Below are 15,093 nucleotides of genomic sequence, written 5' to 3' on the forward strand. Positions count from 1 at the left end.
GGGGGTTTGATTGGTTGGTTCCCTTAAGTAGAAAGTGACAGGACAAGAGTAAAAGGCCTCAGGTTGCCCAAGGGGAGGTTTAGGTTGGACGTGAGGGACAATTCTGTCCTGCAGGAGTGGTCAGGCATTGGAACAGGCTGCCCAGGGAGGCGGTGGAGTCACCATGCCTGGAGATGTTCAAGAATCATATGGACATGGCATTTAGGGAGGTTTAATGGCCATGGTGGTGTTGGGTTGACGGTTGGACTTGATGATCTTAGAAGTCTTCCCCAATGCAAATGATTCCATGATTCCATTATTTTTTTTAAAACAAGATTGCAGAGAGTGCTGCTGTTATTCTGCCTAGAATAATCCTGCAATGACAGCATGAAGCACATGCAATGCACAGCTGTGTCTTACCTTCAGGGCTGCAGCCTAAGGGGCAAAGATGGCATTAAAGACATTGGTGACAGAGTTGAGACTTTGAGCATCTGTTACTCTGTGTAAGTGAGCTCACTGTTACTGACCAGCTTAGTGCAAGGTGGATAATTGTACCTGGGGTTTACCAGTGAGCAGGAAAAGGATTCTAGAGTCCATAAAGTCTGCTCTAATCATATTTGAATGGCACATTTAATGCTAAGCTAATGCATCTTATTAAGCACCACTGGAATTAATTTCCTACAAAACGCTGAATGCAGCAGGGAAGGAAAGGGAGTAAATATTACTCAGTTTAGCCTTTACAACTAATTCACGGTACTTTATCATCAGAAGTGCTGAATAAATTCAGTAAAGAGCTGTAATATATATATTGCTGGAGAAAACACCATTTCCACACAATACCCCAATAAACACTGAATGTTATTCAGCCATGGAGCTACTGCTTTCACATGAAGTTACAACGTTACTTCTCCAAAGGCAGGTTTGGCACTCTGAGAAAAAAAAGTCTAGGTAAAAAGACCATGTAAAAATAATGATGATTACAAGTTGGTATATTTTGGAGAATGTCATCTATGTGCATTTGTTAAACTTCTCACTCTGCCTCCCATGCCACGTGATCTGGAGACACTTGCTGAGGACAGTATTTATTTCAGGTATAAGGCCTGGTTTTGTCTGAGCAGTGCTGGGTTGGCACATGAAGGAAAGTGGCAGGAAAAGAAGTATTGCTTCTCCACAGTAAGCACACTAATGTAGAGATTAGAAACCAAGCTGCTGCAGCAGAATATTTTTGCTTAGACCTTTGAACTGCACCATCAATTAAGTGGAGATTTATCAGTCCCTGACTAGAATGCATCCAGAATTCACTATTTCCTCAAATTTTTGAATCAGAGGACTAGAGATGAAGGTAAAACTCTCTGGACTCATACAAGATACTATACACTTTCAAATCATTGAGTTAAATAAGGAAAATGTAATGTGTGTTTTATTGGGTGTGCATCTCTGGATTTTAGAATGAAAATAAAGCAGTGCTGTAAAAGCTACAGAAAGGCAGTTTCATGTTCACAGCTTTTGAACAGTTTGCATCTCACCACCATGAAAAAGACTGTGTCCAAATCACCATTGATTTTCCCCAAGTAATCCACTTACTTACATCTGCTTTAGCAATCACCAGACTGCACAGCAAAAAATGTTCCATTCCCTGAAATGCCAGAATAGCAACCGTATAAATATGTCTATTTATTGCTGAGCAAATGGAGTGAGTTCACCACACAATCGCAGTGCCACAAGATCTGCTATGACAGACAGGTGATTCCATGATTGGAAAGAGACGGAAAGGAGACCACTTCTGATTGAAAGCACAATGCTGCTATTCTCATCTAAACACTGTTTTCTACTCCCTGGACACCCTGCTTCTCCTTTTAGCTTCATGCTTTGTAAGTTCATTTACTGCACACACCCAAGTAGAGCACTAAATTCAACAGATGAGTCCACAACTTCAAGTCTAAAAGTGCTAAGGGTCAAATTAAGAACTTAAGAATTAATTCAGTAGGAATTGTATTCAAGTGAGTATTGGAGAGGTTATCAGCATCTGGAACATAAAATGTTTTGACTACACAGAGAAAAAGATGTCATTTTTTCATTCACCTATTTCATGCAGCTGATAAGGGACTCAAACACAGAATATTAGATCAAAGCAGGTCAGTATTTTTATTTTTTTCATCAGATTATTTCAGGCTATAGAAATGAAAATCCCAATCCTGAATTTGACAGTAATGAAGTCAGTCAAACATGATGCTTTTGTGTTAGATTGCAAAAGCTCCATTTTAAATTCCACGTAAGACTCTATGGTTAAATTCTGTTTTTATAGACAGATGGTCAGTTTTTTTCTCTGCTTGTTTATTATAAATGTACTGGAGTGCATCTAGTCAGTACACTGGGGGGGGGGGGGGGGAATAAATTAAAAAAAAAAAAGCCATAATTTGCAATATTTTAATCAATGAGACTTAATTCCTGTGCAATCTCCATTTCAGTGTAACAACAGATTTTGCTGTTACTGTTGCTACAAAGGGATTAAATTTTCCCTGCTCGTTTTGTATACTGGGGGGGGGGGGGGGAGGGGAAGAAAAGTAATTGACAGGTTCAAATGGTTTTGTTTGCAGATTAATTTCCTTTTCTTGTCACTTCATCATTGCAATTCATATTTCCATATATTTTGGTATATCCTTCTGCTATAAAAAAAATATCAAGCATTTCTGTAGTCCTGTTTTTCCACACCACCAGTTTATTGAAACCTTGAATAGTAAATCATTTACAGCAAGTGTAATGTGGAAATAAAGAGTACTACTGCAAAGCAACTTCGACTGTTAATTTACTTCCAGCACAATACAAGCAAAGTATATTTACAGCATGCAGGTGTTGACATAGTTTACAGAATTATACTGGTGCACTGCAAATCATAGCTGTTCTGCTTCCATGAGCTTTACAAGTGTGCTCCACTAAATTCTTTGATCAGGGAAGATGCCCTCTCTTGATTTGACAGATTAATGTAAGATTTATTGCCTTCAGAGAAGGGCTCCACAAAATCTCGACCTCTGGTCTGCATTAAGTTTTTTTGTCATTATTACTTTACAGACAGTATAGTTTGGTAATGAAGTTTCAATTACTCTAGCAAAACATCCCTTCTGCACTGACAAGATGCTGTAGGAGATTGCTGGACAAATTTTCATCTAGGTGTAGATCAAGGGACAAATTGAGATAGTAAATGATTCAGGTGAAGTTTGTCACTAAACAGAGCCTTAGCAAGAACTTATGAATTCCTGTATTGGATTCTTAGCTAGCATTACACTGATATGAAATATCTGCATGGCAGGGGTTGGAAGGTACCTCTGGAGATCATTCAATCCAACCCCCGTGCTAAATCAGGGGCAGCCACAGCAGGGTGGCCAGGACCGCAATGTCTAGGCAGGTTTGGAATCTCTCCAGAGAAGGAGACTCCACAACCTCTCTGGGCAACCTGCTCCAGTACACTAAAAAAAAAAAACAAAACAAAAACAAAACAAACAAAAAAAAACCCAACCAACCAAACAAAAAAACCTCAGCTAGCAAGTGCTACAGGCTACAGTAAAAAACAGTATTTCACTCAGCCTATATTTGCTAGGATTCAGTAATTTGGGGTATAACGCTAAGAATCTGTGCTGATTGCACCCTGCCTCCTATCAGTTACTGAACGACACCAGCAGCGCCCGGTGAGGGCAGTTGTGCCCACCTTCCAAAAGCACATGGATCTTTGTCAGTGGCAGGAAGAGGCACTAACAAAGCCTCCAGAGCCAGAGTACTTAGCTGTGCTTTTAGAAAATTCAGAAGAAAAACATCCAACTCCATAGTCTGAGCAGGCTGTCAAAGGTCAATGTTAGCAAAAGAATTTTAATGCTCTCATTAAATAAATACATTTATTTACCACTACTTTTTTGAGCAGGAACCAGGACATTGTCTGCAGTTTGATGTAAAGTGTTAAGAACACAAAAATCTGTCAGCATTTAGGGAAACAAGGTCTGCGGGGAGAAATAGTACCTTCTAAAGCACTATTGAGGGCAACTGCATTTTAACATAATTAAGTTCTGCAGCACTAGAAGTACAAAGAATCCTGCATTGTCAGATCAGCACCTGATTGTAAGTACATCAACCAAAATGACAGCCAGTAAAGCTAAATAAAATAACATCAGAATATTGATTAGATTGATTCATTTCAGGATGTTAAAAATAGTTAGAGTAATTAATTTTGTTGAATGTGTTCTCTTCCTAAGATAGTGAGAGGACATGGCCTGAACTCATGCCAGGGGAAGTCTAGGTTGGACGTGAGGAACAATTTCTGTCCAGAAAGAGTAGGACATGAGCCAGCAGTGTGCCCAGGTGGCCAAGAGAGCCAGTGGCATCCTGGCCTGCATCAGCAATGGTGTGGTCAGCAGGAGCAGGGAGGTCATTCTGCCCCTGTACTCTGCACTGGCTAGACTACACCTTGAGTACTGTGTTCAGTTCTGGGCCCCCCAGTTTAGGAGAGACATCGAGATGCTTGAGTGTGTCCAGAGAAGGGCAATGAGGCTGGTGAGAGGCCTCGAGCACAGCCCTATGAGGAGAGGCTGAGGGAGCTGGGATTGTTTAGCCTGGAGGAGGCTCAGGGGTGACCTTATTGCTGTCTACAACTACCTGAGGGGTGGTTGTGGCCAGGAGGAGGTTGCTCTCTTCTCTCAGGTGGCCAGCACCAGAACGAGAGGACACAGCCTCAGGCTGCGCCAGGGGAAATTTAGGCTTGAGGTGAGGAGAAAGTTCTTCACTGAGAGAGTCACTGGACACTGGAATGGGCTGCCCGGGGAGGTGGTGGAGTCATCGTCCCTGGGGCTGTTCAAGGCAAGGTTGGACGTGGCACTTGGTGCCATGGTCTAGCCTTGAGCTCTGTGGTAAAGGGTTGGACTTGATGAGGTCTCTTCCAACCTTGGTGATACTGTCAGGCATTGGAACAGGCTACTGAGGAAGGTGGTGGAATCACCATCCCTGGAGGTGTTCCAGAAACGTGTGGACATGGCACCTGGGGACATGGTTTAAAGGCTATGGTGGTGTCAGGTCAATGGTTGGACTTGATGACCTCAGCAGGCTTTTCCAACCAAAACAATTCTATGATTGTATAGGCTACTCTCTGCTACTCAAGGTAACTAAACACATTAGCTGCATTAATCTCTGTTACTGAAGATGTTAGAGAGCGGACTCCCTGGCATGGAACTGGTATTTTGCACTGCACACCAGTGTACCATGTTAGATCCACAAGGATGCCAGTGCAAAATGGATGCTAACAGCGCAGGCTATGCTCCTCTCCTTTTTCCCTGCTGATAGCATATATCCAGGCTCAAATCCCCCATTTCCATGGCTCAATCCCCACAGGACCACAGGACCACTGTAAATTTCAAGCAAATAAATGACAACTTCATCTTCTGCTGACAAATGAATTCTGCACAAAGTGAACACAAGTGTTTTAAGTGAAAACAATGCGGGCTGCAATCTCTTGCTGTGCATGCCTTTGTTTTACAGTGCATGTCAGCCTGCAAGCAACTGACAGGATTTGGGCCACATTCACCAAAGCTATGCAGCAGTTTCTGGTTAGTCAAACAAAAACAGCACAGCACTTCAAAGAGGGCACAATTTAGGTTTAGCATGGAATAAGGCAAAACCCCTCCCAAAAATATGTGCTGACTTTAGAATATAATTGAGACAAAAATGTTCCTTGTCAGGAGTGCGAAAACAATTCCCAAACACAAATGTAAAACGTTAATTAAAAAGTAAAAAGCATCCTGGGTGCTGCTTTTATTTTCTCTACATCTCTGACTTAAATCTGAGGCCTGATGGGCTTCTCCTGCATTATTGCTTACTTGCTCTGAAGGAGAAGTCATTCTGCCAGTAATAAACCACAACAGTTATTTTGCTCTGTTGCACTTCAGAAATAGGCCATCAGACATGTTCAGCTTATGTGTTGCTGGCATTAAGGAAAGAGGCAAACCCTTACTCAGAATTTAATTCTGTTTTATAAAAAGCACTTAAGTAGGGATTTGCAGCTTTCAATGCTTGAATTTTAAAGCAGGAAAACCCCCACATTACTGGTGGTGTTACTGATGCAACAACTGAAATCGTGGTGTTACAGATTGAGGTTGGAGATTTTTCAGCCAGGCATGCAGGGCATACAGGAAATCATAATCTAGAAAACAATAAAAGCTATTTGATTTTTTTTTATCATTCTTAAAATGTTTTTTCTTAGATTAAAACAAAACCAAACAAATCAACATTTTCACTGCCAGCTCCTAAAGGAGAGAGATGATCTAACTCCACTAAGAAGAGAATTTCTCTGTCATTTTCACAACATTGACGCAATTGTTTCACAGTTTGCTGAATGACAAAGCAGTAAATAAGGAACGTCACCGTTTGTAGAAGCGCTACTGATAGTTTGGTCAGAATTCCCTGCACTCTGCTCACAGGCAATGCTGCTTCTCAGCAGGAGCACAGGTCACCTTTCTGTAAGCCTACCAAATGTTCTGGCGCGATTTCATTTGGTTTCAGTGAAAAAGGTGCAAAGAGTGACAACTCAGATAACGTCAAACATTTCTGCCCGTGCAGGACTCTCGTGTTTGACTGCTTTCAATGCCATTTAGACTTGTCATTTATTGTTACATCTGTTGAAATTTATGTGTTGCCTTGTCATCTATGATGATGCTTTCATTACACTTTGTGTTCTTTTGGTTCAGTGCCTGAAAAGGGGGTGTTTGTTTGTGAAAGATAAGAAGAAAGGGGGGAATTTGTCTCTGAAAGGTAAAGAATGTCTAGTGCCACATGAAGATTTTAAACCCCTGAAGGCTGGAGCTGGTCTGATGAGCTGATAGGAACTAATTAAGATAAATCACGGCTCTGCTCCCCTATCTCAAACAGGAATGATATCAAAGCAGTGTCATTATTTCTTGACCTAGTTTCTCAATACTGTATACAGAAGTTAAACATGATAAATCACTGCACTTCAGCTAAAAACTACTCACTGAGTGCCATAAAACCTTCTTTATTTAAATCAAGAGGACTTTCACATACTCCTAAAGGACCAGATGCCATCTTATATTTTGCAGACTTCTCAGAGAGGAGTTGGACAGCAAACTGACATTTTCCATGTATTGATTGTCCCTTGCTCTAGTGCTCTATAGCCAGTTTCTACATCTCCAAAAGTGGGAGTTCTGATTCAGAATCAATAACCCACTTAAATTGCCATCTTATTGGACCCTTCAAGTGAATTAATAGAATACCAATAAAATGCTAGTTCTTTAGAAGTGTTCCACACTTGCAACAGACATTTACAGATTAGAAATACTATCTATTGGAATATTCATGAAGTTTGAGAAGAACGTTGTTCTTTTTGTTGTCCACAAAGTTGTGCGGAGAAGACTGACAAAGAGTTTTGCATCCTCTCTTTTTTTCAGAGAGCATGAACCTGCATTGCCAAAACACTGCATGGTCATACTTTAATTACTGAAATTCTAAGGTAATGAAAGGAAACTGAATGATGTAGTTGCAAAGCTACTCTCCATAATATTTGAAAAGTCTTGACAGTCAGGTGAAGTTCCTGGAGACTGGAAGAAGAGGACTCTGGAAATTACTGACCTGTCAGCCTCATTTCTGTGCCTGGGAAGATCACAGAACAGATCCTCCTGGAAGCTTTACTGGAATACAGGGAGAATAGGGTGGTAATTTGAAACAGCCAGACAGCTTCACTAAGGGCAAGTCCTGCCTGACCACCTGGGTGGCTTTCTATGATGGTGCAACTTACATCAGCGGACAAGGGAAGACAACAGATGTCATTTATCTGGAATTTTGTGAAGCCTTTGACACAGTCCCTTACTATATCCCTCTCTAAGATGGAGCGATGTGGATTTGATGGGTGCATAAGGAATTGGCTGGATAATTGCATCCAAAGAGTAGTGGTCAACAGCTCAATATCCAGATGGAGACAGGTAAGCACTGTCCCTCAGGGGTATTTGGTTCAGTGCTCTTCAATATCTTCAGCAATGACTGCGAGATTGAGGTACCCTCAGCAAGTCTGCTGATGACACCAAGCTGAGTGGTGTGACTGGTAAGACTGAAGGGCAAGATGCCATCCCTCCATCCAGAGAGATCTGGACAGACTGGAGAGGTGGGTCTGAGGAGAATATCATGAGGTTCAGTAAGGTAAAGTGCATGTAAGTGGGGGCAACTCTCAATATCAATAGAGGCTGGGAGATGATGAGATTGAGAACAGCCCTGCAGAAGAGGACTTGGGGGTGCTAGTTATGGTGTTTTGGGTGTTACCCACCACACACACACTTTGGAAATCACCCACACTAGACTCAGCCAGCTCCGGAATTTGAATGAAGCTTATATTTACAGCTCAGCAGAATATACAAGCAGATATTTACAGTATCTGAAGTGATATACAGAAATATACAAGGAAAAAGGTAATACAGAAACACAACAGCCCTCCCAGAAACCTGAGTCCCCCGGAGGGGCTCCCAGCCACCCTTCCACCTCCTCCCACTCCTCTGTCTTACCCCAGACATTGCCTTGTGCCCCAAGGAAGAATGGAGGGTTGGCCAGGGGGGTTAGGAAGCAAGTGGATTAATCAGAGAGCCAGAAGGTGAGGTTAGAGAGAAATGAAGCCCAGAGCCCAGGCAGTGCCTGAATGCTGAATGCCTTATCTATATTTATACTCTTGTTCTTATACATCTCAGCAAGCCTATGAGTGAAGTAGACATCACCATTGTTTCCCTTTCACAGCCTGTGATCTAGTTCTTCTCACCTAAACATTCTAGCTAGCTCAAACTAGCACACTAGTGGATGAAAAACTGGACATGAGCCAGCAATGGGCACTTGCAGCCCAGAAGGCCAAAGACATCCTGGGCTGCATCAAAAGCAGTGTGGCCAGCAGATGGAGAGAGGTGATTCTGCCACTCTGCTCTGGTGAGACTTCCCATGCAGCACTGTGTCCAGCTATGGGGCCTCCAATACAAGAGAAACAGGGGCCTGCTGAATTGGGTCAAGAGGAAGCCACAAAGATGATCAGAGGGCTGGAGAACCTCTGCTGTGGGGACAGGCTGGGAGACTTGGGACTATTCAGCCTGGAGAAGAGATGGCTCTGGGGAGAGCTTAGAGCTGCATTTCAATATTTGAAGGGGCTACAGGAGCACTGAGGAGAGACTGTTTAGATGGGCTTGTGGTGATAGGACAAGGGACATTGGTTTGAAACTAGAGCAGGGGAGATTTAGGTTGGACATAGGTAGGAAGTTCTGCACAATGAGGGTGGTGAGACGCTGGAACAGGTTGCCCAGGGCCGTGATTGAGGCCCCATCCCTGGAGACATTAACAGCAGACTTGCTGTGGCCCTGGACAGCCTGATCTAGTGGAAGCCTTCCCTGCTGACTGCTGGAATGTTGGACAAGATGACCTTTGAGGGTCCCTTCCAACTCAATGCAGTCTGTGAATCTGTGAATACCAAAATAGGAGAACCATGTTCTCATTTGTGTAACATTTTAATTAGAGATTTCTTACATGCCTACAAAATAAAGAGAACACAGTTGCAGAACTTAAAATTTGAATGTTTTTAGCAGGGTTGTGAAGCATAGATAAGGAGATTTACTGTAAACACAAACTACTCATGAGAATTGATCAGATCTGCGCATCCAAACATCAAGACCTTTTTTCAGCTTAAAGCTTTCAGTCTGGGCTCAACAGCCTACAAAATCCCCCAGCATTGTACAAGAAAGCAACAGAATGGAAAAGAAAAGCATCCAGTAACCCTGTGTGTCCTGTGGGAAGACTTGGCCAAATAACAACTTCGATCCAAAGTTACTCTTGCATTTTCTGTAGCCATGTGCATACACACACATGTACAAATAGAACAATCTCCTTGTATGTTTCTTATTGAAGACATTTAATAAGAATTAGCCCCACCATGGCAGAGTTTGAACTAGATGGTCTTTAAGGTCCCTTCCAACCCAAATTGTTGTATGATTCTAGGTCATTAATCTTCATACAGAATCTGACTGCTTTAGTTTATTTGGCCCTGGTATCTATGTGATTGAACTCCCAGTTCTCCACATGGAGAACTGCACATCAGCAGCCATTCTAGAGTCTAATGCCAGTACAGAGTACCTCAGACAGGGAAACAGAAGAAACTGAAATTAATCATACCAATATGAATTCTGTTTTCACAATGATCTCAGTACCCAAAAATGACTCAGCAAAGAAGAGTGAAACACTGGTAATCACCTAACATGTTCCTCCATACTACAAACAAATTATCTCTTGGACATAAGAGATATTGAAATAATGGAATTTGTTTGCTTACAGAGAGTGCCATTTTAGACAGCAAAAAGAAAACAGATCAGAGGCAAGTAAGTGTAGAGAGAAAACCAGAACTTTGTTCTGTCTGGCATACAAATTTAGGATTATCAATACCAGCAGCATCAAGAGGAAGAAACATGTCATCTGTCATACTTAGAATGCTCTATTATTATGCAATGCAGCTAATAATACGCTTACTGTAAGAATCTATAGCAGCTAATAACACTAAGCTGGGGATGATCTTCTCATGACACTCCACTCAAAAGCTGGTCTCCAGCTTTCCTAAAGATCTGGCAGGTTGTTAGAATGAACAGATGGATGCAAACAGACTGGGCAGTGCAAATTATAGAGTTATTGTCAGTGTATCTCCACAATGGTAGAAACATGCTGGTTACCTGAGTTCTCACCAGATTTTGCAGACCTAACAGTGTAGGAGAATTTTAAAGATGGCTCAAAGAGCAGTGCTTTCAGCATATTGAGGCTGATATCCTTCTAAGTGTGCAAGTGATGAGAATAAAAAGAAAACCAACGTGTATGTGCTTGTATGAGGATTGAAGTGTGTTAGGAATCTGGCAATATAGAATGGCTTGGGTTGAGAGGAACCTTAAAGATCATTTAGTTTCAATGCCCCTACCATGGGCAGGGACTCTTCACACTAGACCAGGTTGCTCAAGGCACCCATCCAACCTGGCCTTGAACAACCTCCCTGGGCAACCTGTTCCAGTGTCTCACTACCCTCACTGTAAAGAATTTCTTCCTAATACCCAGTCTAAATGTGCCCTACTCAAGCTTCATGGGCCTCAAGCAAACTCAGAAGTTAGCATTTCATTAATGACAAAACATTCCAGCAGGATGGAGAACAACAATAAAGGGTTCTGAAGAGGAAACTTTTAGCTAAAAATTTCTACAGCTTGTACCTGATGCAAGGCACAGTTTGAATTGAATCTAGACAAGGAAGTCAAAGGGAACAGCAAGAATTTCTACAGGTATATTAATGGTAAAAAGAAGACTAGGGAAGGTGTGGGCCCCCTCAGAAAGGAAACAGGTGAAATGGTCACAAGAGACATGGGAAAGTCTGAGGTTCTCAACAACTTCTTTACCTCAGTCTTCACTGCAATGGTCTCCAGTCACACTCCTGGAGCCATGGAAGATAATGACAAGGACCAGAAGGAAGAACTGCCCATCATAAATGAAGATCAGGTTCATGGTCACCTGAAGAACCTGAAAGTGTTCAAGTCCAAGGGACCCGATGGGATACACCCACGGGTGCTGAGGGAAGTGGCAGATGAGGTTGCTAAACCTCTCTCTATTCTATTCCAAAAGTCATGGCAGTCTGGTGAAGTCTCCACTGACTGGAAAAGGGGAAACATAACTCCAATTTTCAAAAAGCATAGGAAGGAGGAGCCAGAGAACTCCAGGCCAGTCAGTCTCACCTCTGTGCCCAGTAAGATCATGGAACAGATCCTCCTGGAGGCCCTACTGAGACAGAAGAATAATGGAGAGGTGATTGGCTACAACCAGCATGACTTCACCAAGGGCAAGTCCTGCCTGGCAAACCTGGTGGCCTTCTATGAACAGGTCACAACATTCATAGATGAAGGGTGAGCAACTGATGTCATTTACCTGGACCTGAGCAAGGCCTTTGACACTATCCTGCACCACATCCTGGTCTCCAAGCAGGTGACACATGGGTTTGATGGGAGGATCACGAGATAGATAAAGAACTGGCTTGATGGCCACACCCAAAGAGTGGCTGTCAATAGGTCCATGTCCAAGTGGAGACCAGTGACAAGTGGAGTCCCTCAGGGATCAGTCCTGGGACCAGTCTTTTTCAACATCTTTGCAAGTGCCATGGACAGAGGCATTGAGTGCACCCTCAGCAAGTTTGCTGACAACACCAAGCTGTGTGGTGCAGCAGACACACTGGAGGGAAGGGATCCATCCAGAGGGACCTGGACAGGCTGGAGAGGTGGGCACAAGCCAACCTCATGAGATTCAACAAGACCAGGTGCAAGGTCCTGCAGCTGAGTTGAGGCAATCCCAAGCACAAATCCAGGATGTGCAGTGACTGGCTAGAGAACAGCCCTGAGGAGAGGGACTTGGGGGTGCTGGTGGACCAGAAGCTCAACATGAGCCAGCAGTGTGCACTTGCAGCCTGACGGGCTGCATCAGGAGAAGTGTGGCCAGCAAGTCGAGGGATGTGATTTTCCCCCTCTTCTCTGCTCTGCTGAGACCCCACCTGGAGTACTGCATCCAGTTTTGCACCCCCATTACAAGAAGGATGTGGATATGCTGGAGCGTGTCCAGAGAAGGGCCATGAGGATGATCAGAGGGTTGAAGCACCTCTCCTATGAGGACAGACTGAAAGAGCTGGGGCTGTTCAGTCCAGAGAAGAGGAGGCTCTGAGGTGACCTTCATGTGGCCTTCCAGTATCTGAAGGGAGCCCACAAAAGAGCTGGGGCAGGACTTTTTAGGATATCACAGGACTAGGGGGAAAGGAATAAAGCTGAAGTGGGTAGGTTCAGACTGGATGGGAGGAGGAAGTTCTTCTGCATGAGAGTGGTGAGAGCCTGGAATGGATTGCCCAGGGAGGCAGTTGAGGCCCCATCCCTGGAGGTGTTTAAGGCAGCCTGATCTAGGGTAGGGTGTCCCTGCCCATGGCAGGGGGGTTGGAACTAGATGATCCTTGTGGTCCCTTCCAACCCTGACTGATTCTATCATTCTATGATCCAATAAAAAAGGGCAATTTAGAAGGAGAGGACTAACTAATCAAAGCAACAGTCAAGAAAAGCATTCTTAGAGCAGCTGAGGCTTCTACCCCTACAAAGTCCTTTCCTTTTTAGAATGCTAACCTGAATGGATCAAATTTAGTAAATCCCAACTACTAATTCAGACTTGCAAGCTCCACCTACTGCTGCAGCATTCTCTCATACCACCCAAGGGATCCGAAATAGAGATCTTTTTGTGCTCTCTTTGTGCTCTGATTTACCTTCATACCAGAGTGTTATATATAAGCAAATAATTGAGATGAAAGAATTCCAAAGACAAGCCCTGCAGAAGTGCTGGCAGCTCAGAATCCACCTTGAACAAAGACTTCAGTTCTACTGCAAAACAATAGAAGGAGTCTGAGCAAGATAACAAAACTATGAAGAAGGAAAGTATTTTATATATGGTTAATGGTTGGACTCCATAATCTTAAAGGTCTATACCAGCCTAAACAATTCTGTGACTTTATATGCTGGAATAAAACTTTGTTAACTAATGACAGTTGTAGCACATAATTACCTACAAACACACAGGAAATCCAAGTAGAAATTAAAAGAAATTATCTGAACAGTAAAAAAGCTGTAACTAAAAGAAATGTCAGTACATGAAAATGTAGCAGCACCTTTAAGCTGTGAACAACACTGGAATATGGAAAAATTTCCCAGGGAAAGCCCCATGCCCTGAAAAAATCTGAAATCAGACTGAGAAGCTGATTTGACACAATGTAGAAGAACAATCTGAAGCATTTAAAAAAAAAAATGTAATGAGTAATCTGATTCTATGATTCTATGATGTTTTAAAAAATGTATATAATTGACACAGAAGTTTTACTGAGCTGCTGAACACAGCACACACAGCACAGTCATTTTGGTAAGAAATAAAAGTACACCTGTGCTCTTAACCACACCCCAAACCACTCTTCTGTCCTATTTTAGCTGGGAAATTTGTACAGCAAGGATGACTTCACCAGGCATATGTGCAGGTGGCATACTATGGTGGAAATTATATTGATCTGAAGCAAAAAAGTAGGTGGGCTGTCATCATGATGCATTTACCTACCCCGTCTCCTATCACCATATAAACAATATTAAAAGAAATTGCCATTTGTAGGTTATTTTAAAGACTCCTGTGAAACTTCTGGGCAAGATATTTGGAGCAGCAATGGACATCAAATTGCTTAACTTCAGCTTTCAACACTCAGTTCTTTGATCACAGTCACCTTAAAATGTTTCCCATGGAAAACATGCTAGAAGACAGTTTGATGCATGCACTTTACTCCTACACTTTTTTAGGAGAAGTTGATTTTATTGAACCACACTCCAGCTTCTGAAAGCAAAATAAAGAATGTGAATAAAAAGCTCAGATCAATCAGTGCCTTTAATGTGAGCTGCCTTAAATTAGTGTTTGATCTGTTTGTTCCCAAATTCACACAGTGAGTGCCTTCAGAATTAGCTATCTTTCTGTCAAATATAGTTACCTTACCTCAGCTCACTAAAAGATCTCTGAAATACAGTTTCCAGTTGACCTACATATCAGTTGCTCTTTCTTGTTCTCACTTCTTATACAGACTATTCTACTGCATAAACCAGGCATTCCTGCACTGCCATTGTACCAATATCCTCTGATTAAAAATCAGCCCAAGTACACCACCAGCAGTTATTGAAAAATTCTACAACAAACCTGGCATTATCTTTACTATTAGTGTTCAGTGCTATTTATGCATCTCTTCTTTAGGTGAGAAGCTTAAGAATTACTTAATTTACCCTTCTTAATTTTGTTTTTCCCTACTGATCTTTATATTCCCTCACATCCCACATTTCTTCACAAGTCTCCTGGCAACATCCCCCAGGCAAAAGCTTCTTGAAGCAAATTCTCAAGTGAAGCAATGACATCTTTACATCAGCTGAGGATCTTTTTGTTACACATGCACCACTGATCAAATGCAACATTGGCCTGTCTGCAGTGTCACTGTCTTAGCTCAGAAAAGCTGCCACTCTTCCTCCAAAAGAAAAC

The 15,093-nt window shown here is 42.5% G+C and overlaps 1 protein-coding gene across 2 annotated transcripts in view; it reads right to left on the minus strand.

The window, feature by feature from the left end:
- Positions 1-15,093, minus strand: part of HECW2 (HECT, C2 and WW domain containing E3 ubiquitin protein ligase 2) — a 199,592-nt gene that overhangs the window by 174,115 nt on the left and 10,384 nt on the right. The window lies entirely within an intron of this gene.

The sequence above is a fragment of the Pogoniulus pusillus genome, chromosome 2 (genome assembly GCF_015220805.1).
Source record: "Pogoniulus pusillus isolate bPogPus1 chromosome 2, bPogPus1.pri, whole genome shotgun sequence".
Lineage (NCBI taxonomy): Eukaryota > Metazoa > Chordata > Aves > Piciformes > Lybiidae > Pogoniulus > Pogoniulus pusillus.